A 25,847-nucleotide genomic window follows, 5' to 3' on the forward strand; every position below is an offset into this window, starting at 1 on the left:
ATTTGGCTCACTCCAACTTCTACTTCTGGATTCAAGTGATTCACCTGCCTCAGCCTCCTGACTAGCTGGGAGATTACAGGCATGTGTCACCATGCCTGGTTAATTTTGTATTTTTGGTAGAGATGGGGTTTCACCATGTTGGCCAGGCTGGTCTCAAATTCCTGACCTCAGGTAATCCACCTGCCTCGGCCTCCCAAAATACTGGGATTATAGGCGTGAGCCACCGTGCCTGGCCAAAGAAAGGGATATGCTTTCTTCTGCCAACTTCTTAAAGTCAGCTGTATGCATTATCTTTATATAATTTTTTAGTAGAAATTGCCAAAATCTTTAACCATTTTCCTTTAATTCCACTGCTGTGCCCCATGACAAACAATTATTTGAATTATCTTATTTCATAAATCGCTCTGGGAATAATGGATTATAGCCATCACAGTTTTGTTTTTCTTTTCTTTTTGGCCTGGTGTATCTCATGGAAGAGTGATTATGCACAAGCAAGGTATTTATAAATCCCCAGATTTGTTAATAATGGGAGTAAAGTTGTTAATGAGTGTTTAACAAACTAACTTTTTCTTGATAAGTGAAAACTAAACCTTTCCTTTTTCTCAGTATGATTTAAATCAAAGGAGCTAACGTGGGATGACTTAACCTTTGTTTGCAGAATTTGAATAAATAAGTCTTTGGCTAAAGCTTTGCAATGGGACCTCACTGAAGTTTTACAGAGAGTAACTACTCCTTAATTTCCTTCTTAGCTGCGGAGCTTCTAGGGTCACTGAGCAGACCTTTAAGTGAGAGTCAAGGAAATTTTGAAATGCCTCATTGATTTTTATCAATTCTCACCATTCTCTCCTTTCAAAAAAGATATAGGGGCCACGAAATCACTTGTTCAAATGCCGATGAAAGTGTTAGAAAGGCTCATTGCTTTCTTCCTTCCTTGCTGTCATCAACCCTCCAGCATTCAGCTAGACCCCAGGTAGCTTGAATTCCTTAATGCTGAAGATCTCATCCACAACTTATTCCTTCTATTCTTGCAGTTAACGCTTCCCAGAATTATTTATTTATTTATTTATTTATTTATTTTTTTTTTTTTTGAGATGGAGTCTCGCTCTGTCGCCCAGGCTGGAGTGTGGTGGCGCAGTCTTCGCTTACTGCAAGCTCTACCTCCTGGGTTCACGCCATTCTCCTGCCTCAGCCTCCCAAGTAGCTGCGACTATGTGTGCCCGCCACCACACCTGGCTAATTTTTTTTTTTTTTTTGTAATTTTTAGTAGAGACGGGACTTCACTGTATTTACCAGGATGGTCTCAACCTCCTGACCTTGTGATCCGCCCGCCTCAGCCTCCCAAAGTGCTGGGATTACAGGCATGAGCCACTGCGCCCAGCCCAGAATTATCTTTTAAATGTCTTTATTCTTAACAATGATTGACTTGCGCCGGCCGTGGCTCAAGCCTGTAATCCAGCACTTGGAGCGAGGGGCGATCACGAGTCAGAGATGGAGACATCCAGCTAACACGGTGAAACCCGTCTCTACTAAAAAAAAAAATTAGCTGGCGTGTTGGGCGCTGTAGTCCAGCTACTCGGAGGAGCAGGAGAATGGCGTGAACCGGGGGGAGTTGCAGGAGCGAGATGCGCACTGCACCACTGGGGACAGAGCAAGATCCGTTCAAAAAAAAAAAAAAAAAAAAAAAAAAATGATTGACCTGTGGTTTTTGTCAAGAGTATCTAACAGATAATCTTCTTGTAGGAAAAATTATGAAAGAAGAGAGATATTGAAAACTGGTTTAGTTTTTATTACAAATGGAAGAAAAACAATCAGTTTGGTCTTAACAGTACATTTCAAGTGTATTTTTTATTCTTCTGAAGGGATAACCAACTCTCTCACTTCGGCTGGAACAGAGGAGTTTTCTGGGTTGGGAGATTTACAGTGCTAAATCTCTGGACCTGGACAGTCCTGGGCAAACTGGGAGAGTCGACCACCCAAGATCATACTTTATGGATATGAACATTCATCTTTCAATTAGGATACATTCAGTTTCATCATTTCGAGCACTCTTATGCCTCAAACCCCTACACATCTCTGTTAAAATAAAATCCTATTAGTCATCTAACTGTCCTAATATCCCCCCATAGTCATTAAATTGTTTTGAAGTGTTCTTAATACCTTGTCCTTTGTATATGTCTGTTTTCAAAATTGAAACATCAGTGTTTGGAAGGTAAGAACCCACAGCCATAAGTTCTGTTTGCTATAACATGCTAAGGATCTCCCTTTGCCTTTTTATTGTGTATGGAGATTAACAGACTTTTCTAAGTTCCTGCCTGTCCTTTCAACTGACTCGACTGATTTAGTCCTTAACAAAATGTCAGCCATTTCTAACCATTAAAATAACTGGCTTGATCGACATTTTAACTAGATGAATCGATTGTTTTAACTGATTGTTGTAACTAAACAGATTCCACTTCTGTGAGAGCCTGTTAGTTTCTATACAATCTCAACTGTCTTTCTTGTGGCTTCATTTTCAGTTTTTCACTGGTTATTAAAGTGGTTGATTCTGGAGGCCTGTTTACAGCTGGAAATCTAAAGATTTTTCTTATCAATGTAAACAATAAGGACCCCATTCTTACCTGCAGGTAAGATCATAAAACCTAATATTTTAGTTTGACCTTGCAAATTGAATTTGAAAATGTTTGGCAAATTCATTATTAAATTTTTATGTTTGCTTTGTTTGTTTTTTTCTGAGAAGGAAAATAAACAAGCAAGATGTAAACAACCACTTTAAGACGTAAGATTTTTTAAAAGGGGTTTTTTAAAAACTGAAAGAAAAATAATTTTAGAATATAAAGTGTATTGAAATTGCAATAGAATGAAGTGTTAGTGCAATATGTTCTTAGTGTCTGACTTATGTTGGATTATCTCTCTCTATCCTCAAGGGAGATTCTGGCTAATATTATCATCAAGGATTTTATAAAACCATATTGAGGGTCAACAGTGATTCAGTATAAGAACCAGTAAGAAGCTGGTTCTTACAGAAGGATAAGAGCACAGTGATTAAGCATACAGGCTCTAGAGCCAGATAGGCTCGGGGTCAAATCCTCTCTCAGCCACTTTGATATTTACTTCTGAAAGTTACCTAATGTCTTACAATTTCCATTTCCATGCCTATAAAATTGGGACAAAAAATGGTCCCTACTTCCTAGGGTTGCTGTGAGGAATAAATGCAACAACACTTAAAAAATGCTTAGGAGTTTGTCTAAACTGTAGGTAAGTGAACAATAAATGGGTTGCTTGTTAAGCTCATGGTCACAATTTCCACTCTTATCATTGCAGTCTCCAACCTCCTACTCTTTTGCCACCATAAGGTGTAGAAAAGAATACACAGCAAGTAAATGCCTCTCTCATAATCTTTCCTTTTTAAACAAGTTTATTAAATATTGAAAATGCTGTCTCGAGTGTGACTTCCATAAACTCAACTCAGCACACATACTGCCCAAGGTAATTTATAGATTCAATGCCATCCTCATCAAGCTACCAATGACTTTCTTCACAGAATTGGAAAAAACTACTTTAAAGTTCATATGGAACCAAAAAAGAGCCCACATCGCCAAGTCAGTCTTAAGCCAAAAGAACAAAGCTGGAGGCATCATGCTACCTGACTTCAAACTACACACAAGGCTACAGTAACCAAAACAGCATGGTACTGGTACCAAAACAGAGATATAGACCAAGGGAACAGAACAGAGCCCTCAGAAATAATGCCGCATATCTACAACTATCTGATCTTTGACAAACCTGAGAAAAACAAGAAATGGGGAAAGGATTCCCTATTTAATAAATGGTGCTGGGAAAACTGGCTAGCCATATGTAGAAAGCTGAAACTGGATCCCTTCCTTACACCTTATACAAAAATTAATTCAAGATGGATTAAAGACTTACATGTTAGACCTAAAACCATAAAAACCCTAGAAGAAAACCTAGGCAATACCATTCAGGACATAGGCATGGGCAAGGACTTCATGTCAAAACACCAAAAGCAATGGCAAGAAAAGCCAAAATTGACAAATGGGATCTAATTAAACTAAAGAGCTTCTGCACAGCAAAAGAAACTACCATTACAGTGAACAGGCAACCTACAGAATGGGAGAAAATTTTCACAACCTACTCATCTGACAAAGGGCTAATATCCAGAATCTACAATGAACTCAAACACATTTACAAGAAAAACACAAACAACCCCATCAACAAGTGCACGAAGGATATGAACAGACACTTCTCAAAAGAAGACATTTATGCAGCCAAAAAACACATGAAAAAATGCTCATCATCACTGGCCATCAGAGAAATGCAAATCAAAACCACAATGAGATACCATCTCACACCAGTTAGAATGGCGATCATTAAAAAGTCAGGAAACAACGGGTGCTGGAGAGGATGTAGAGAAATAGGAACACTTTTACACTGTTGGTGGGACTGTAAACTAGTTCAACCATTGTGGAAGTCAGTGTGGTGATTCCTCAGGGATCTAGAACTAGAAATACTGGTTGACCCAGCCATCCCATTACTGGGTATATACCCAAAGGACTATAAATCATGCTGTTATAAAGACACATGCACACGTATGTTTACTGTGGCACTATTCACAGTAGCAAAGACTTGGAAGCAACCCAAATGTCCAACAACGATAGACTGGATTAAGAAAACATGGCACATATACACCATGGAATACTATGCAGCCGTAAAAAATGATGAGTTCATGTCTTTTGTGGGGACATGGATGAAGCTGGAAACCATCATTCTCAGCAAACTATCACAAGGACAAAAAACGTAACACCACATGTTCTCACTCATAGGTGGGAATTGAACAATGAGAACACATGGACATAGGAAGGGGAACATCCCACACTGGGGCCTTTTGTGGGGTGGGGGGAGGGGGGAGGGATAGCATTAGGAGATATACCTAATGTTAAATGACGAGTTAATGGGTGCAGCAGACCAACATGGCACATGTATACATATGTAACAAACCTGCACGTTGTGCACATGTACCCTAAAACTTAAAGTATAATTAAAAAACAAACAAACAAAAACTCAACTCTGCACAATAAAGTTGACATCACCCTGGATGAAGAAATTCCAGTTGGGAAAGTGATTGGAGTATGCCGGGCAACAGATGAAGATAACCTGGGGGATTTCACCTTTGAACTAGATCCAAGGAATGATTACTTTGCAGTTGACAAAGGTAGGTTGAGAAATGTTCTCGGCAAATTATATATCCTATCGTATGCTATTGCCGTCTTCTGTTGATCTTTATATTTCCTCCGCAGACTGAGTTTCTTGGGGTTACATATCGGTCTTCTTCGTTTTCAGAACCTCAACATGAAGCACATAGTAGATGCTTCATAAACATCTGTTGACTAACTCTCTGTGAGACCCAAGTCTTTGTTCACTCATGGGCTAATAATATGTGGCTCTTCATCCGCTACAAAGCAGCAGTCCTAGCCCTTCACTGAACATACCCTTCTAGCACATCTTCTCAGATCTAACTAACTCTACTCTGTACTTCAGGTCCAAATTTTTTGAGAGAGAGAATTGGATTGGACTCTCTAGAGTCACTCATTCATCCCTCATCCAATCTGCTGTGGCTGAGGCCGGGGGAGGGTTAGATTGTGTGGTATTTACGGCTTCCCCTAGGGCTGAGTAGAGAAGAAAGGTGGTCATCTTAGCACATAGGCTGGTTTAAGCCATTGTGACAGATGCTGTCAATATCCTACTCATACCTCCTCAGGCCTTAACAATTCAGTGCAGCAAGCCCAATTTCCACCTGCTAGTATATGCGTTTCTTTGCTTGAGGTATTATTTGGATCTGACATCTGCTCTGCCCTGGCCCACCCCCCAAGAAGTGTTGGAGAAATACTACCTGCTAGGAGTTCTCAGTCAATGAATGAAAGGAGTTGGTGCACTCTAGTTCTTTGCCCCTGGTGGGGGACAATTTTGAATGTGCATTCTACACTGGCTTCCAGGGATCCCAGGATTATTAAATTCTAGCTTCCCACAGTAATGACTTGTTTGATGATGTACTTTTTATTGGGATTTTTTCTTCCCCGTCTCACTTTCCTTATGCCATATAGCTCTGATCACCTCCCAAATAAACTGCTTTCACTCAAATCCCCAACTCAGATTCTGTCTCTAGAGGAGCCCCCAATCATGACAGCCACCATTCCGTCTTACTTGAGTTAATGCTCATTTCTCTTAACTGGGCTTCTTTCACCCTTACCGCCTCCAAGAATCTGCACAGAGCAGCTAGAATAATTTTTTTTAAAAGTCAGATTGGATCATATTCCTCCCCTGTGTAAAACCCTCCTGGGATTTTCTTTTGCATTTGGAATGCAATCCAAAATTCTTACCTCACTCCCAAGATATTCTCTCTGGCCCTTGTATCCTTCTCCAACCTCATCCTGTTCCTTGGCCCCTTGGTCCATTATATTGAAACCAGACAGCTAGGCTGCCTGGCTTGGGATGTTTGCTCTTGTGTTTTTCAGGATCTGACCATTAGACCTTATTTTTAAAAATCACTTTACAGTTTTCATTTTCTTAATAATATGTCTATTTGAATTTTGTGTTTTGATTTTCTACACTTGCTTAGTGTTTGTGTCCCAGCCCAGATTATAAATTTGGTAAATGCAGAGATTTCACTTCATTGTAGCATATACAGAACATAGCACAGTTCCTGGCACATAATTGGCACTCAGTAAATGTTTGTCAAGTGAATATGTGGATGGATGTGTGGAAAAAAGCACAGTGAGTTATGGTTCATGTTTTCATTAATGATAGTCTCTATTGGGAACGATCTCCCCATTCACCACCACTTTCTTATCCTACATATATCAAGTCCCCAAATAAGGGCCTCGTCTTCTAAAAAGTCTTCTCTCTTCCCTGAGCCAAAAATAACTTTGTTTTTGTTACCAGCTAACATAATATGATTAATTAGTGTATTTTGGTGATAAACAGTTAAAATTGTGCCTGTATTTGGAATCACTTTCTTTTTCTGTTATTTTATTTATTTATTTAATGAGACAGTTTCTTGCTCTGTGGCTCAGGCTGGAGTGCAGTTGTGTGATCACAGCTCACTGTAGCCTTGAACTGGGCACAGCGATCCTCCCACCTACACATGGCTAACTTGTAATTTTTATTTTTGAAGAGATCAGTCTCATTATGATGCCCAAGCTTGTCTCATGCTCCTGGCATCAAGTGATCTCCCCACCTGGGCCTTCAAAAAAATGCTAGGATTACAGGTGTGAGCCACCACACCTGGCCTGAATCTATGTCTTAATTCTAATGAATAGGGCACAATTTCCCCGTTATCTTTTCCATTGCTATGTGTGTAATAAAGTAATTTTGAAAATGACAGCACGGACCAGTTTGTAGAAGATGTGCTATTTTGTTACAGAGTGTGGGACTGTGATTACTGCTACACATCTTGACGTGGAGAGAGCTGGGTTTTCAAGTGTCCAGTCCTTCTCCATTAAGGCTTGTGACTGTGACTGGCGGTGTGCAGCAATTCTAGTAACTGCCTATATCCATGGCATTAATGACAATTCACCTTTCTGTGATCAGTACCTCCTTAGGTGAATTGAGATAGGTGGGCATGGGCAAGAATTTGGAGTGGGTAGAGAGAAGAGAGATTGCCATATTTATTGGCCCAAATGGATATGTGGTTAATCATCAAATTGACTCTTGTTCAGCCCCAGGTGATGGTCCTCAGAAATAACCTGTTGGGCCTATCTGTGTTAGTCCATTTTGTGTTGTTGTGAGAGAATACCTGAGACTGGGTAATGTATAAAGAAAAGAGGTTTAATGAGATCATGGTTCTGCAGTCTGTTCAAAAAGCATGGTGCCAGCATCTGCTTGGCTTTGAGTGAGGCCTAGCAAGCCTTTATTCATGGCTGAAGGCAAAGGGAGAGCCAATACATCACATAGCAAGAGAGGGAACAAGAGAGATGTGAAGGCGTCACACTCGTTTAAACAACTAGCTCTCCTATGAACTACCAGAGTGAGAACTGACTCTGGACGGGTGGCACCAATCCCACAAATCGTGGGGGATCAACTCTGATGACCCATAAACCTCCCACCAGGCCCCATCCCCCAACATTAGGAATAATATTTCAAAATGACATTTGGAGGGGCCAAATATCCAAACCATATCACTATTCATTATTGCAAGTTGGGTTTCCAGGATCTGACAGTAAGTGGTAAAATCTTGAATTTTGGAATCATAGACCTAGCTTGGAATCCTGGTTCTATCACTTTTCAGCTGTGTGATCTTCGGTAACTTACTTAAGCCTTTGGTTTTCAGTTTTTCCTTTATAAAATTGGATAATAATAGTACTTACCTGCAGGATTGTTGTGAAGAAAAAATGGGATAATTTATGTGACATTCTGAACATAGTGCTCACATATCACATGAGTTTTATAAATGCAATTTATTACAGTTACATAACCCATTATCTGAAACCTTTGGCATTGAATATGTTTCAGGATGAAGATATTTTTATCTGACTTTAGAAATGTAATAGGATGTGTATATCATATATTATGCAACTTCCCCAGCAAGAGTAATACTCCATATACCCTATATTCAAATTTATAGTGAATACTCACACTAAATGGGACAAATAAAGATCTGACAGTTCAGATAAGTTTTTGAAGTCGAAAATTTCTGGTCGGGTCAGGCTAAATTTTGATGCCAAGTAAGTTATGAAAAAATTCTTAGTTTCAGAGCTTTGGATTTTGGAGTTTGGATAAGGGATGGTGGGTTTGTATTACTGTTAGTATGAATATTTTTATTATCAGAAGCTCAGTCTCCAAACCTACATCTCTGTCACTCTTCTTCCCCCTTAACTCCCCTCTGTTTCTTATTTACACATAGGACAGCTGTCCCATGTTTCCTAGGTTTTATTCTTGATTGCCTAATCAAAAACAAAATCTAGTCTTGCTAACTACCACCCATGTGGTCTTGTTTGGGTCCCAATTACTCTACCTTCCAAATGGAGATGATTATTGCACCTACCTCATAGCATTGTCATAAGGATCAAATATAACCAATGCTTGGAATTTATTTAGTTGGGCTTGGCATACACCCAGTAAATGTTATCCTTTCTGCTTCTCATTTTCCTTCTTCTTCTACTTTTTCTCCTTCTTCTTCCCCCAGGAGAATTGTATTTAATTAACCAAACACCTACCATATGCTGCACCCAGTGCTGTAGCCCCTAATGTTGTCAGTATGAGTATTTGTTATGGTCATTTGCTGTAAGAAGATTGTATCTTGTCAGAGTGATAAGATGAATACATGTAAAACAACAGTTGATAAAAATATGCAATGACTTCAAGTTCTAGGTGCTGTGCGTTAATTGTTAAGGGGAAGAACACATGAGACTGGAATAATCAGAGGAGCTTTTTTTTTTTTTTTTTCTATCGCCCAGGCTGGAGTGCAGTGGTGCAATCTCGGCTCACTGCAAGCTCCGCCTCCCGGGTTCACGCCATTCTCCTGCGTCAGCCTCTCCGAGTAGCTGGGACTACAGGCGCGCCACGACGCCTGGCTAATTTTTTTGTATTTTTAGTAGAGACGGGGTTTCACCGTGGTCTCGATCTCCTGACCTCGTGATCCGCCCGCCTCGGCCTCCCAAAGTGCTGGGATTACAAGCGTGAGCCACTGTGCCCGGCCAGAGGAGCTTCTTGAGGAATGAGAGCTGTTAGCCTTTGAAGGATGAGTAGGATTTAGACGCTGAAGGCTCAAGAGTGAGCATTTGAGGCAGAGAGATCCTGATGAAGAAACAGGTAAACATACTGAGATGAAAATAAATCCACTTTAACTATAGAATGGTAAGGTTTATGTCTCTTGACCACACCATCCAGATGTTCCAGGTTGGAACAATCCCAGAGAATTATCTGATTCCCACTCAAGACTTCTCCACTAAGGTGATGTCCTTGATCAACTGCCCATCCCAAACAAGTGCCCTTCTGGGTTCAGAAAATACATACTCCCAGAAAATGAAAACAATCCTACCAAATTCATAGAACCTTTTGGGAAATGGCTTCTTAGATGGTACGCCAAAGTTGAGCTGTCTGCTCCGGGATACATAGGGCATCTACATACATGCATTACCCAAACTAGTGGATATTTATGGAAAATGCATTACATTTAAAAATAATGTCCATCTAAAGGGATTTTTCTTCTTAAAAAATTAAACAGGCACACACTCAAGGAGGAAATTGCAAAAGATACAGTAGTTGGAAAACTCTTGTGTCATGACCTTGATGAGCCTCCTGATACAATCCATTATGCTCCTAGCTCAGGCCCAGTTGGTTCTGGACAACTCTTTGAGCAAGTGCCAAATGCTGAAAATGTCATCCAGGTGAGAAACAGTTGCTGTAACTCCAGACAGATGGAGTCATTTTATGGCCACAGTTAAGATGCCGCTGGTAGATTCAGCAAGAGGAACTCTAACATAGCACAGCGTGTTTCTGGGCTCCTCTGCTGTCTTAAAAAATATTTTTTTAGAAATAAAGTTTTGCTCTGTTACCCAGGCTGGAGTACAGTGGAGTGGTCATAGCTCACACAGCCTTGAACTCCTGCACTCAAATGATTCTCCTGCCTCAGCCTCCCCAGTAGCTAGGACTACAGGCGTGTGCCACCACGCCCGACTAATTTTTAAATTTTTTTGTAGAGACAGGATCTTGCTGTGTTGCCTAGGCTGGTCCTGAACTCCTGGCCTCAAGCGATCCTCCCTTGCTGGAAGGCATTGGGCCAAGTCCTTTATTATCTCGCTGCCTGCCGTCAGTTTCTCCTTCTTTTTTTATTTTTTATTTTTGAGACAGAGTCTCACTCTATTGCCCAGGCTGGAGTGCAGTGGCGTGATCTCGGCTCACTGCAAGCTCCACCTCCCAGGTTCACGGCATTCTCCTGCCTCAGCCTCCCAAGTAGCTGGGACTACAGACGCCTGCCACCAGGCCCAGCTAAATTTTTTTTGTATTTTTAGTAGAGACGGGGTTTCACCGTGTTAGCCAGGATGGTCTCGATCTCCTGACCTCGTGATACACCTGCCTCGGCCTCCCAAAGTGTTCGGATTACAGGCATGAGCCACCGTGCCCGGCCAGTTTCTCCTTCTTATAATAAGCACAAAGTAATTTGTGTCCTAGTTAACTGGGGAAATGAATCAGAGGGTAAAAAGCACACTGATTTCCTTAGAGATAAGTCTGTGTGACTATGTGTGTGTGAATGGTTCATTCTCCTGGCACTGGGAGCAGTTGATCAGCTCCTCTTTTCTATACCCTCTGGAGATTATACACTTTCCATTGGCACATGATGGACACAGTAAGTTTTCTTTTTGCTTCCCAAGATGGGATTCTGTCTTGGAAGAAATCCCTCCTTCTAACTTCTAATTTTCATAGGTCTTTATTTCAAAGTGCTAATCCTTGTTAGATTTTATAACCCAAATATCACCAAGCAGCCTCCCCACACTTAGCCAGAAGATATGGCTGAGACCATTGGTAACCTTTCTCTTTCTCTGGCCCTAACCCCAGATTTTTGTGACAAACTCCATAAGCTACAAGCTGGGCTTTTGCGTATATTGTGAATTTTGGAAGCTTAGGCACTGAGCCAAGAGATTTCCTGGGTTGATGTTCATTTTGAAATGCAATGCCAAACTATCACCTTTTAAAATGAAATTTGGATGAAGATGGAGGTTTTATAAACATGATGCTAAGATTTGGGTCTTCATATGTTCACTTTATATTTGGGTAGCTATCTCCATCATTACCCACCTCTAATTTATTTTTATATTTGCATAATTGTTCCACTGATATTAAATGTTACTTATTCCTAAGAGCTTCCTTTAATGCTATAACTGCCTTAGTTCTCCCTGACAAGGGCTTGCATTATAAGTTGTATATTCCCTATCAAATCACCTGTTAGACTTTGTTGTAAATGCCTACTTCATTGTTGCTCTTATTAGACTGTAAGCTTTACACATTTCTAAGTGGTTTATTTTTGTGTGTCAACACCTGCTTGGTGCATAGTGGGTACTCAATATACTTGAATGGATGGACAGATGAGTCAGTTTCTAAAATTTTAAAAATGTAGTTGTTCCTGAACACCTGGGTACTTGGTGTCATATAGATTCATTCCAATTTATGCCACCTGAGATTCATACCCATGCTACTAAATTAGGACTGTTTTCAAGTCTCTGATAGGGGACTATCTTGCTTACTGATATATCCTTAGTGCCTACAGCTGTACCTCAAACATAATTAGTACTTAATAGGTATTTTTAAATGGTGAGGAAACATCATAGTAAGAATAACTTACATTGTTTACAGTGCTTTATCGCTTACAGAGTACATTCGAAATATTTTCTCTTTTTTTCCTACACTGGAGTTTGGAAAGAAACAAAATATTTTCTCTTTTAAAATATTTTGCCTAAGGTCACAGCATTTACATGCAATAAAGACAAGATACAACCCGTATTTTATTCTACTTTGCCACAGTGCTTTGTCCAACAGTAATCTACACTGGAAGGAAATCAAAGATGTGCCTTTGTTTCACCAAATTGCCTACTTTTGTGTGTCAGTCTGTGTCAGTCTTGGGAATATTATGAGACCATCCCTGTGAAATGAAGGTGGAGATATGCTTGCCTTTTGCAGAATGATGTGTTGCTTGAAACTCATACATTTAGCTGGGTGTGCAGTGGCACATGTCTGTAATCCCAGCTTCTTGGGAGACTGAGGTGGGAGGATTGTTTAGCCCAGGAGTTTGAGAATAGCTTGACCGACATAGTGAGACCCCCATCTCAAAAAAAAAATAAAACCAGAAAACATGTACGTTTAAAAAATTTGGTCATTTTTGCTGAAGAAATCTTGTTTTATAAGGTTGCTAAAGAGTTGGACTATGAAGACCCAGAGATAATTGCAGCTAGACATACCCATGAAATAATGATTTTAGTATTTGATGACCTACTTCCTTCCCATATAGGTAATCTGGATAAACTTTTCAAAGAGCAGTAAGTGTCTATACTTTAGGCTCTTCAATTTAGATTTTAAAATGTAAAGATCCATCATGTTTGAGGCAGTTTTGTGAAGTTGGGCAAAGGAGGAAGAGGAGACTCATGTTGGAAGTTTTCGTTAGATCTGGGAAGTCTCTTTTGCCTCTTAACAATACCTTAAGGAATACTCAATTCTTAAATACCACTCCAGCTAGAGATCCTTGGAGGTAGAAGGGGCAAGGGATGTGTAGACCTAACTCTTATGCCTTATACTTGAATGCCTTTATGCTAGTAATGCCAGACACTTCTTATTTGAAAAGAACCAGATGTTGGGCAACATGTAGTCTGAACACATAGGTAATAGGACGTTTTAAAAGTATTTCATTTGAATTATTGTATATGACATATATAGAGCCATATTAATGCAAATCATGAGTTACTTGCCAAGTTCCACAGCTCGAGAACGCCTTCATGGAGGTGCAGGGCATGGTTATCCCTCTCTGCCATTTGGTCTTTTCATAACCATCCCACCATTTTGGGTCAGCCTGTGTTAGAATGAGTGTTTGGTACAGTGAGATTAAGTCCACCCAGATTCTATGATCATAAAATTCTTGGCATTTGTGGAATTGACAGTCATAGTTTTGCTAATTGTAAACCACTGTTTGGTACTTATTTAAATTGTGAGCTATAGATCTAGAGCAGAGTACTTAGAGAGTGGCTCAGCTTAGTTAAACACCTGACACCTGCTTCTCTTTGCTTATTGTTCTACACATCAGAACATACAAGTGCCCTAAAGGGTCATTTACATATTCACCTATGTATTACCATTTTAAGAGTTAATTAGTTGGCTATAGAGGTATTTGTGAAAATAGGGATTCTTAAAATTCTGGGTACATTTGTTATTAATGCCAAGCATCTATTCTATCTGGAAAATATGGTAATAAGTAATCGAACAGGTGGTTGGCATCAAAGATATTCAAGACAATGTGGGTGTTTGGGTTACAAACATAAATTTAGTAGTAGAATGTGAGTTCCTGGTAAAGGAGAGCCTAGAATAGGGGTGGCATTTGAGTTTCTTCTCTTGTGAGAAGTCTGAATCATTGGTGGTAATTGCCTGGATCATTGAGAAGGATTTTGAGATTGCATCTGGGAGCAATGAGGAAGAGTGCTTTGTCTGTCATGGATGGATAAGACTGGAATGATGGTATATATCTATACGTTTGCAACCAAAGGGAACTTATGCTGAACTGTAATCAGCACATCTAGGGCTCATTAAACCCCTCTTGACTCACGGATACAAGAGTTCTAATGAGGCTAAGTCTACAAAGGTGATTTGTATACTTAAATGACCCAACCTTGTGGAAAGGTGATGTGTAAGGGACAGGGACTTAAGCATGACACTATGCCCGGAAGTGTTCTTGTTGTAGTTTCTCTGTTCCTAACTTGTGTTCTGATGCAAGAAGCCTATATTGTAGCCCAATTGAGCTTTCAGTATGGATACTTTTTCTTGCAGCTACTCATATTGATTTTCTAATCAAAAAAGAGTCTTCCTCTCTCACCAGATTTGAGCCTTTCCCTGATAAGGAAGAGGAAAGACGTTTCTCACAGTAATAAATTCCCATTCTCCCTAGTCCCTTCACACCCAACACATTCAAAGGATGTGAATAAAGGAGGCTTGTAACAGTACACAAGTGGTTCAATATATTTTTACAAGCCAGCTAATTAGTATAGTTTTGAGTGTTGATGGATGCAATAAAAGTCATTGCATGGCAGAGCTGTAAATGGCACTTGCTCTTGCAACAAGAATGACATTCATTGTAGGAAATATAAAGGCTTTAAAGTAAATCACCTGTCTTTGTAGAATAGTGCTTCTTAATCTTTCTTGCAGGGCACGAACCCTTTCGAGATTCTGATAAGAGCTTTGGATCCTATCCCTTGAAAAATGCACATAACAACACATACCAAAATACAGTGAATGTTACAGATCCTCTGAAGTAAATGTTCTATGAATCCTAGACTAAATTTTCTTATTTGACACACGTGGCATGAATTTTAAGTAGAGGCAATACCAGCATTCTTCAGAACACGAATTCCATAAGATAATCCACTATAGAATAATTCTTTGGTCAAGTAAGTTTGGGGAGCAAGGCATACCTGGAGATTTATAATATATATTAGAGACCTGAAGAAGTCTTGCCAAAAAGAAACCTTTTACCTCTGTTTAATTAGGATTTTACATTTGACACATTTGCATCTCAAAGAAGATATTTTGGGAGATGCTGGTGGACATAGCTTGGTTTAATACCCATCTGGTGACTTAAGAATTTTGTGATCTTTGTCTAAGAATTGAACTCTGTGAACCTCAGCTTTTTTGCCTGTGAAATGGGGACAATAATACCAATGGCAAATCAGTACCTTTTACAGTAAATGTTAATTATTATTTTACCTTCATTAAAATTTTTCCCTGTTTGCAAGTTTCTTGCTTTTATGTTGGGACATCAAGTTCCTTCTTTTTGACAACTCTGTAATGATAGTTTAAGCTTGTTTGTCTGAAATACAGAGTTCATTTTTGGTAACACACAATATACAAACATTTGGCTGAGGTGAATAAAATGTAATAGCTGCTTTTTACTTAACCTTTTATAGTTTAAATATACTTTCTTGGGCATGATCTCATTTTGTCTTCATACCCACACTGTGATATAGGAGATTGAAACTGATGTTATTCCTCTTTTTTCTTTGATGAGGAAACTGAGCCTTGGAGAAATTAAGCTAGTTCAAGGCCTCAGGGTACAGGTGAACCGTGAATAACATGGGTTTGAACTGTGAAGGTCCATTTATATACAGATTTTTTCAACCAAATGCAGATCCAAGATACAGTATTCAGTATGAGAAACCTGCATGTATTAGAGTGGCAACCTTTTGTATCCACAGATTCTGCAGAGCTGACTGCAGGACTTGAGCATGTGCGCATTTTGTTATATGCCAGGGCCTTGGAACCAGTCCCTGTATATACTGAGGAACAGCTGTATGTGTTCAAGGCTAAGCCTTGAACGTGATTTTCTGAGTCTCTTTCCCTTCCACTTTCTAGGATGTACATTAAAAGCAGAATTGAGAATGTCACATGCTGGGTTGAGAATGACACTCCAACAAACTCTCTAATGGAGGAGATTGTACCCATGAAAAATACAATAAACTACCTTGTGTGAAATATGTAACTATATATTTAAAATGATGTATATAAATACATGCATATTTCTACTATACAAAACAAAATATACCATGCAATACATTATGTATTTTTCACTAAATTGCTTTGGCTAGCACCAAAATTTATTTGGGTTCCTTGGGAATGCTTTCTGGGAGCAGGGGTTACTTGGGAGCACAGAGAATCCCATTGCAGTTTCAAAGTTCCATGCTAAGCCTGTTCCTGGGGGGATGGGGAGCTTGTTTGTGGAATGAAACTACAACAACAAAGCATTTATTCAGTGTTCAATTTCACAGTAACTGTGACCATCATTGTGAAGGTTGCTCCTGCCAATGACTTCAGCCGTGTATTTAAAGCTGCACACTATTCATTCTCTGTTCTGGAAACGTCGGGAGGTAAGAGATTCCCCAAGTCTATGGTGTTGAAGCATGCAGAAGGAAACACCTACCACATTTCAAATGAGTGGCCAATGGAAAAAAGCATATACGTTTACAAAATGCAAGCAATTAAGAGAGCATTATGGGATCCCAGACACTCAAGAACACGGCACTTTTCGTTGGTAACACCTTCAGTGTATCATTTTGATGGCTCCCCGAAGACTTCCTTAAAATTTGATGATGTAGGATTTTTGTAATAAAAATTACACAATACTAATTTTATTCCATTTATCTTCCTCCTTGCCTCTAAATTAGATCTAAATGCAAAGAAGGTAGAAACGATGTGGTCACTGTCCACGCAATTCAATCCTGTGAATGTCTAGGGTCATGATTTTAGGTCCAGAGTCAAGATCTTGGTCAGGGTTCTATTTCAGCCATTTATTACATATTAAGTAGGACTGATTTGTTAGTATAGATCAAGGAACATTAAATTTAGAAGAGACAGCAGAGGTCCTCCTTGTATCTTCTGTCATCTAAGAGAGGAACACATCCTTTCCTCAGCATCTCTTTCAGGTTTGACCTGAATACCTCAAGGGATGGATGGAACCAGTTGTATGCTAGAGTTGAATCATACTGGCTTGCAAGATCCAATTGTTAAATCTGCAGGAATTTGGTAACCTGATTATTAATAATAGTCATTATTAAAAATAAATAAACTTAGTTACAAAAATTATGTTAAAAGTTAGTAAATACTAAAAACTCAGTACTTCTTAATTATGTTACTATGTTTTACTATTAGCTTTGCCTTGAGGTTATTTACATCTATTGGGACTGAATGGTGAAATTCCATAAATAGAATGGTGAAATTCCATAGATAGAATGGCATGCTACTGCATTTCTCTTTCCAAGTTAGTGACAATTATTGGTAATTTAAAATTGAAAATGGTGAGAGCATTTATACCATAGAAATCAACAAACATTACATATTAAAACTTGATTCATAGTTTTTTAAAAAAATTATCTTGTCTTAAGAAATTGATAGAGAAAATGTTAATAATATAGAGTAAATGTAAAAGTCTGAGGTTACTGTTGTGAGTGCACAAAAATTGTGAAAATAGTCTTCTAGCAATCAAAAACTGTTTTTCAATTCAGCAAATAAGCCATTCCCATCATTGATGAACTAGTGAAGTTCTGACATGGCTTCACTTTCACCTTACTCTTTAATACAAAGGAAAATATCAACTAACATTCATGTTGGGGCTACTAATTTGTCATTTGCAATCATAGTGTGGCAATGCATAGGACAGTTTGTTAAAAATCAGTGAAAGTATTCTGTGAAAATCAATTGTCTATATGGAAATTTACAATACAGAGTATTTTATATCTCATCATTAACTGTAAATTTTATTCTATCTTTTACATCAGTAAAATTTGTAACAAACATATATTTATGTGAATATGTGTGCGCATGCACACGCATGCATGTGCGCACACACACACACCAGTTTTTTTTCAGAGAGCTGGTTTTTAAACATTTGCCAGCATATCACTGGGTGGAACACACGCTACTTCAAACCAGCTTATTTCCTTGCCAGACAACTATAAACGTTGAGAGACTAGGAAATCAAACATTAGACAAATGTTCTGAGGAAAGACTGGAAAATCAAAAGCTCTCATATTTGAATTTCTTTCTTTCTTTCTTTCTTTCTTTCTTTCTTTCTTTCTTTCCTTCCTTCCTTCCTTCCTTCTTTCTTTCTTTCTCTTTCTTTCTTTTTTTCTTTCTTTCTTTCTTTTTCTTCTTTTTCTTTCTTTCCCTCTTTCCTTTTTCCTTCCTTCCTTCCTTTCTCTCTCTTTCCTTCCTTCCTTCCTTTCCTCCTCCTCCTCCTCCTTCTTCTCCTCCTCCTTCTCTTCTTTCTTTTCTTTTCTTTTCTTTTCTTCTTTTTTTTCTTTTTTCTCACTCTGTTGCCTAGGCTGGGCTGCAGTGGTGCAATCACATTTCACTGCAGCCTCAATCTCTCAAGTTCAAGCAATCATCCCATCTCAGCCTCCCAAGTAGCTAGGACTACAGGTGCACACCACCACGTCCAGCTAATTTTTGCATTTTTTGGAGAGATGAAGTTTTGCCATGTTTGCCAGGCTGCTCTTGAACTCCTGGGTTCAATCAATCCTCTTGCCTCCACCTCCCAAAATGCTGGGATTACAGGCATGAACCAATGTATCCGGGCTGTATTTGGATTTCATTTCTTTGTTTTCCTCACTATGCAGCTTTGGAGAAGTTCTTAACCTCTCTGTGAAATAAATACACACCTATTATATCCTGGTTCTGGAATATAATACAGTCTGATTTTGCAATATGTGACCAGACGATCCAGAAAAGTTGCATATAAATTGAATTTATCGTAAACAGGATTCTGGTCCCCTCTCACCCCCCATTCTGCCTATGGGCTTTTGCAAGTACTCAATATTGATTTTTGAGTAATCTTTTATTGATAGAGCCTCATTACAATGACTTATTTCCTTTCTTCGTATTCTCCCATTTCTCTTTGGTGGTCAATAGTGTAATCTTCTAGCTCCAGGGAGTTCTAGAGTTAAAAGAGCATGACAATGAGTCAGAAGTTGAATAGTTCACAGTCATCTAATCATTTCCTGGCTTGTAAATCCTAAATCTGGAGCAGAGGGCGTGAACATGGGCTTTGAGAATCTCTGGGGAAAAGCTCCATAGCCTTCATCAAGTTACAAAACGGATTCCATGACCTCTCAAAGTTAACAGAACCAAGCAAGATTTTAAAATAGATACTTGCAGTTTTTAAAAAAAGAGACTATTTTTTAGAGCAGTTTTAGGTTCACAGGAAAACTGAGGGGAAAGTACAGAGATGTCCTATACACCCCTTCCCCACCAACATGCACAGTTTCCCCCATTATCAACACCCCTTGCCAGAGTGGTGCATTTTTACAATTGATGACTCTACACGAACACATAATTATCACCTAAAGTTAACAGTTTACACTGGGGTTCACCCTTGGCATTATATATTCCATGGGTTTGGACAAATGTAAAATGACATGTATCCACCATTTTACGATTGTACAGAGTAGTTTCACTATCCTAAAAATTCTGTTCTCTTCCTTTTTATCTCTCCCTTCCTCCAATCCCTAGCAACCACTGATCTTTTTACCGTCTCCATAGTTTTGCCTTTGAGACTGGCATTTTTAAAAATGCCATTTTAGGAGAAGCAAGTGTTTCATGTCAGTTTCTTTTCAACTAACTGAAGTTTTCCTGAAATTTAATTTTATGTTTGAAGATAAAACCCTCTAAATGTATTGAACACTTGCATGTTTTCTTAAGCATAATTTAATACTTTATTGATGGCTGAGAAGAAGGATTGAGAATTTTCAGTCATAATATTGTTGATTTGGAACGGCTGAAGGATTCAACCTCGTTTTTTTCACTATGAGGAAATTGGAGTGGAGAAAGAAATGAGTTTACTCAGATGCACAGCTAATAAGTAGCAGATGTTGTAGCTAAATGAAAACTTCCAAATTCCTGGTCCAGTTCTCTGTTTAGTATTACAGGCTGGTTTTCTTGGACGGATTTCGATGACTGAGACCAACAGAGATCTGAAAACAAGTTCTGAGAATTCATACAAAGAGTTAAGTGGGTACTATTCTCCAAATAGTTGTCTAGTGACTTGCTCTCCCAGACAGAGGACTTCTGGTTCTTTAAAAGGGAGCGCACTGACATAGCAAAAAGCTATGAGAGCTGGAGCCATATAGAACTAGACTGAAAGCTGACTCTGTTACTGCTAGTTAAATGACTCAAAGCAAGTCACATAATCTCTATGTGTCTTCAAGTTCTCGGGCTGTAAAATAAAGATTGCAATAATTTTTTTATGAATTAAGAGGAGGATTAGCACCCCATTGCAAATAATAATCACTATCTTTTATTGAGTGCTTACAATGTAGAATGTGCCAGAACTTTTTTCTCTTTCTTTTCTTTTCTTTTTTTTTTTTTTAAAAAAAACAAACTCCCTTTATCTTCCCCACCAGAGTACATAAACTGAGTAAATTTAGGTGAGAGTTGGTCTTCGAGATGATGTCTCATCTCAAATGATGTCCATCAGAGGAGATAAATCTTCACAATCAGTGGAAATTTGCTTTAAAGGAGGAAATTGGGAAGGTAAAACTACTCAGAAAATGAACTATCCTAGTAATATCAAACGTTTAGCCTATAGACTTTGAGGACATTTAAAAAAATCCATTAATGTCGAAGTCTTTTTCATGCTGTGTGGATTAGCACAGAAAATTTCAGTGTATTTGAGAACTACATGAGGTTTTTACCCCCAAAGTAGGGAATTTATAATATTTATAGTAAATTTTTTCTAAAGGTAAGTGATAAATTCACAAACACTTCTAGAGGGGGTTAGGAATAGGCAAAAATATTTCTTTATCTGAAATTATTTAGAAGAGAATACACGATAATTAAATCACACTGCATTGCAAGTCACAAGGCAAAATGTATTTTATTTCCAATAGTTTTTGATGAGGTATTTGGCAGAATTGCAGAGTTTCATAATTACTCTATTTTAAACTTCAGCTAAAGATGCTTAATATAGCTTTTAGTTTTTATTGAAAGGTTAATTTTACACTTACAGAAGAATAAGCTTCCTATTATACTTATTCAGGTGTTAAATGTGAAAATCACACCTTCTTTGCCCAGGACTGTCTGATAGAGATGGCAGTTTTACCAGTAATCTATTTTATGTGGTCTTGTATCAGTTGTGACACTATTCTCTTAATACTAATAATTTCATACGAGCAATAGGTTGGACTCTTTATATTCTGGATTTGCCGTAGTAAAACACATTCTTTTCGTGAGTATGGTTTCTCTCTTTTTGGTATTATGAGGTGTGTTCATTGCCTGCTTAATAACACATTATTAGGCAGGGCATGGTGGCTCACTCCTGTAATCCCAGTACTTTGGGAGGCTGAGGTGGGCAGATCACTTGAGGCCAGGAGTTCAAGACCAGCCTGACCAACATGGTGAGACTCTGTCTCTATTAAAAAATAATAGTAACAAATGAAAAATAACATACTATTAGAGACTGATAGAGAACCTTCGTAAAAGGAGGTTACAAACAGAAAAAGAAACCCTATTAGGTTGAAAGTGGCGGGCACAGCAGTGAAATGATTTCTTTATCTTAATTTTTTATTCTTGGTTATTAGCAACCAAAATGTCCTGTATATGTGTTGGTGAGCTAGCCATTGTATAGTGGTATTTGACTAAATGGTAGAGATAAGGTGCCTGCCCTGGAGTTTACAGTTCAGGCAAAAATGATTGAGGGGTAAACTTGTGGTGCCAGTTACCTACTACTATAAGTATGCTACTTAGTAAGACCCACAAAATATTAGTGTAAGACAACAATAAACATTTATTTAGCCCATGAGTTTAAGAAGTGGCTGGCTTGTCTCTCTGGTCATGACTGAGCTTGCTCAAAATTGTGAGAGTTGGCTAGCTTTCAGCTGATCTATTCTGGCTTTGGCTGGGGTGACTGGGAAGGTTGGTCTCCTCTCTCATCTTCCAGCAGGCTAGCCTGAGCTTGTTTTCAGGGAAAAGGAGGAAGTACAAAGAGGCCAGTCATGGTGGCTTATGCCTGTAATCCCAGCATTTTGAGAGGCCGAGGAAGGTGGATCACCTGAGGTCAGGAGTTCGAGACCAGCCTGGCCAACATGGTGAAACCCTGTCTCTACTAAAAATACAAAAATTAGCTGGTCGTGGTGGTGGGCGCCTGTAATCCCAGCTACTTGAGAGGCTGAGGCCGGAGAATTGGTTGAACTCAGGATGTGGAGGTTGCAGGGAGTGGAGGTTGCCCCACCACACTCCAGCCTGGGGGACAGAGCGAGACTCCGTCTCAAAAAAACAAAAACAGAAACAAAATTAGCCAGGCATTGTGATGGGCACCTGTAATCCCAGCTTCTTGGGAGGCTGAGACAGGAGAGTCACTTGAACCCAGGCGGCAGAGGTTGCAGTGAGCCGAGAGCAGCCAAGATTGTGCCACTGTACTCCAGCCTGGGGTGACAGAGCCAGACTGTGTCTCAAAAAAAAAAAAGAAAAGAAAAGAAAAAAGAAGTGCACAAGAAAGGCAAGCCTGATCATGCAAGTACCTTTTAGGTTTCTGCTTGCATCAGATTTGCTAATATCCCATTGGCCAAAACAAGTTGCGGGCTGGGCCCCAAGTCAGAATGGGAGGGGCACTATGAGGTTAAATGGCAAAAAGCACGAACATAAGAAGGATAAAGAATTTGGGTCTAGACTGGGTGCAGTGGTTCATGCCTGTAATTCCTGCACTTTGTGAGGCCATGTGCAAGGATTGCTTGAGCCCAGGAGTTTGAGACCAGACTGGGCAACATAGTGGGACCTCATCTCTACAAATTTTTTTTTTTTAATTACCTAGGTGTGGTGGCATGCACATGTAGTCCCAGCTACTCAGGAGGCTGAGGCAGGAGGATCACTTGAGCCAGGAGGTTGAGGTTGTAGTAAGCCATAGTTGCACTTTTGCACTCCTGCTTGGGTGACGGAGTGAGACCCTGTCTCAAAATAATAATAATAATAATAATAAATTTGAGCCTATTTGTTATGCAGCCAATAGATCATACTCATTTCTCTTCTAAGAGATTATTTGGGGGTATTGCACACTGGAATTACAGAAAGTGATTTTAAAAACATGGGCTGTAGAATCGTCAGGTAACAATTTAAATCCTGATTCTACCACTATTAGCTCTGTGATGGTGAGCAAGTTACTTAATACTACTAGACCTAATTTCCTTATCTATAAAATGAGGACAGTAATAGTAGATATATCATAAGCCTGTTAAGAAGATTCGATGAGATAATTCAATTAAATAATAGCTAATTTTTCTTAGTATTTACTTATATACCAGGCACTATTCTAAGTGCTTTATACATTTCAGGTCATTCACTCCTCACAACTTTGTATGGTAGATATTATTCCTAGTTTGCAGATAAAGAATATGAGGCCTGGAGAGGTTGCAGAATCTTCCAATGAGTTGCACAAATAAATGACAGACCTGAGACTTGAAACCTAGGAAGTCTGGTTTCAGCTAATCTTAACATAATGCCTAGCAGAAAATATTCATGCAGTGCCTGTAAGCTAATCATTATTATTGTAAAGTTATTGTTAACTCATGTTATTTGACTCAAGGTAAATGGTTTAAAGTGATAGAGGACTTTCTCTGAATTTGTTTTCCATTATGTAGAGTTGAAGGTCTTCAAACATATTTCATTGTCCAAAAGAATAGAGGCTAATCATTTGAGAAACTATGATATTATTTGGTAAGCAAAGACATGTTAAGTTTTTTTTTATTTTTTATTTTTTTTTATTATACTTTAGGTTTTAGGGTACATGTGCACAATGTGCAGGTTTGTTACATATGTATCCATGTGCCATGTTGATTTCCTGCACCCATTAACTCGTCATTTAGCATTAGGTATATCTCCTAATGCTGTCCCTCCCCCCACCCCACAACAGTCCCTGGAATGTGATGTTCCCCTTCCTGTGTCCATGAGTTCTCATTGTTCAATTCCCACCTATGAGTGAGAACATGCGGTGTTTGGTTTTTTGTCCTTGCGATAGTTTACTGAGAATGATGTTTTCCAGTTTCATCCATGTCCCTACAAAGGGCATGAACTCATCATTTTTTATGGCTGCATAGTATTCCATGGTGTATATGTGCCACATTTTCTTAATCCAGTCTATTGTTGTTGGACATTTGGGTTGGTTCCAACTCTTTGCTATTGTGAATAGTGCCGCAATAAACATACGTGTGCATGTGTCTTTATAGCAGCATGATTTATAGTCCTTTGGGTATATACCCAGTAATGGGATGGCTGGGTCAAATGGTATTTCTAGTTCTAGATCCCTGAGGAGTCGCCACACTGACTTCCACAATGGTTGAACTAGTTTACAGTCCCACCAACAGTGTAAAAGTGTTCCTATTTCTCCACATCCTCTCCAGCACCTGTTGTTTCCTGTTTTTTTAATGATGGCCATTCTAACTGGTGTGAGATGGTATCTCACTGTGGTTTTGATTTGCATTTCTCTGATGGCCAGTAAAGCAGTGTATCTGCATGATGAGAATGAGCCTTATAAAATGTTATTGGCAGCATTCTACAAAGTTGGAAGAGTGATCGCCATTGACGAAGACCACCCACCAAACTGTGAGACATACAAAATAGCCAATGGAGACACCCAAGTTATAAAAAGATTCTGGATTCATCCTCTCTCTGGAGTGATCGAACTTACAACACAGCCAGACTGTGAGTCTGTGAAGCAATATAACCTCACCGTGGAAGCTGTGGACTGTGACAGATTTTACCCTCGTACAGCAATGACCATGATAAATAGAGAGACCCTGGTTTTGACATTATAGAGATGCTCAATTAAATTCTAATTTATTAAGATCAGACTGGCCAAACAGTTACAACAATGGAGAATGGAGAAGCTCATAACTTTCACTTACTGCCTAAGCATTCTGTAACTTTTGCACATGTTAAACTTTAAAAGTTTGAGGCTTGGTTGAAAATGAAGAACCTGCTAATGCCCCTCATTCTGATGAAAATAATAAACTAGACACATTATATATATTGACATAGTACAACTCCACCTTAAATTTTTTAGGTAGGTAATAATATACTATAATCATTTTCATGATACAGGTGAGGAAACTGAGGGACAGAGTTTAGAAAACTTCCCTTAATTCCCTAATTATAAGATTTGTAGAACTAGACTTAAATACAGGCTGCCTCTTGTTAAGAGGTGATGTTTGTAATGAAGGTAGTTAACCAAGGTGCATTCTTCTGGCATCAAAGTGGGGGAAAGTATGGCCCTCTAAGGTATGTAAGCAATGTCAAAGGACTCTTGAAAGAAACCAAGAGTGAATGCTGCTGTACTGATGATGTGGTGTGTGTTATTAATGACAATAAAGTTTTTTCATTGGAGAAGAAACAGGAAGCTCTTTTGAGAAAGAGGAATAAAATTTATCTACGCCTTTAAGCATAGATATTTAAAGAGTTCAAGGGATTACAATTTCTAGAGGCATCATTCTTCAGCTTTCCTTTTTCTCATCATTTACATTAACAGTGGGCTTAAATAATTATAAGGACTCCATCTGGCCTAATGACTTCCTGTACATTTCCTCCTACTGTACAGAGCCCCC

The 25,847-nt window shown here is 38.9% G+C and overlaps 1 protein-coding gene across 2 annotated transcripts in view; it reads left to right on the forward strand.

The window, feature by feature from the left end:
- THOC7 (THO complex 7) overlaps window positions 1–25,847 on the forward strand; it is a 123,262-nt gene that overhangs the window by 81,984 nt on the left and 15,431 nt on the right. The window contains exons 13-15 of one of the 2 annotated variants that reach the window (XR_004027512.1): window positions 2,517–2,624; window positions 16,533–16,631; window positions 24,796–25,548. The gene's annotated coding sequence lies outside the window, so the exon portion shown is untranslated. Of the gene's footprint in view, window positions 1–2,516; window positions 2,625–16,532; window positions 16,632–24,795; window positions 25,549–25,847 lie in introns of those variants that run through there. The other variant, XR_004027511.1, reaches the window with a different exon arrangement.

This window comes from Nomascus leucogenys, chromosome 21 (assembly GCF_006542625.1).
Source record: "Nomascus leucogenys isolate Asia chromosome 21, Asia_NLE_v1, whole genome shotgun sequence".
Lineage (NCBI taxonomy): Eukaryota > Metazoa > Chordata > Mammalia > Primates > Hylobatidae > Nomascus > Nomascus leucogenys.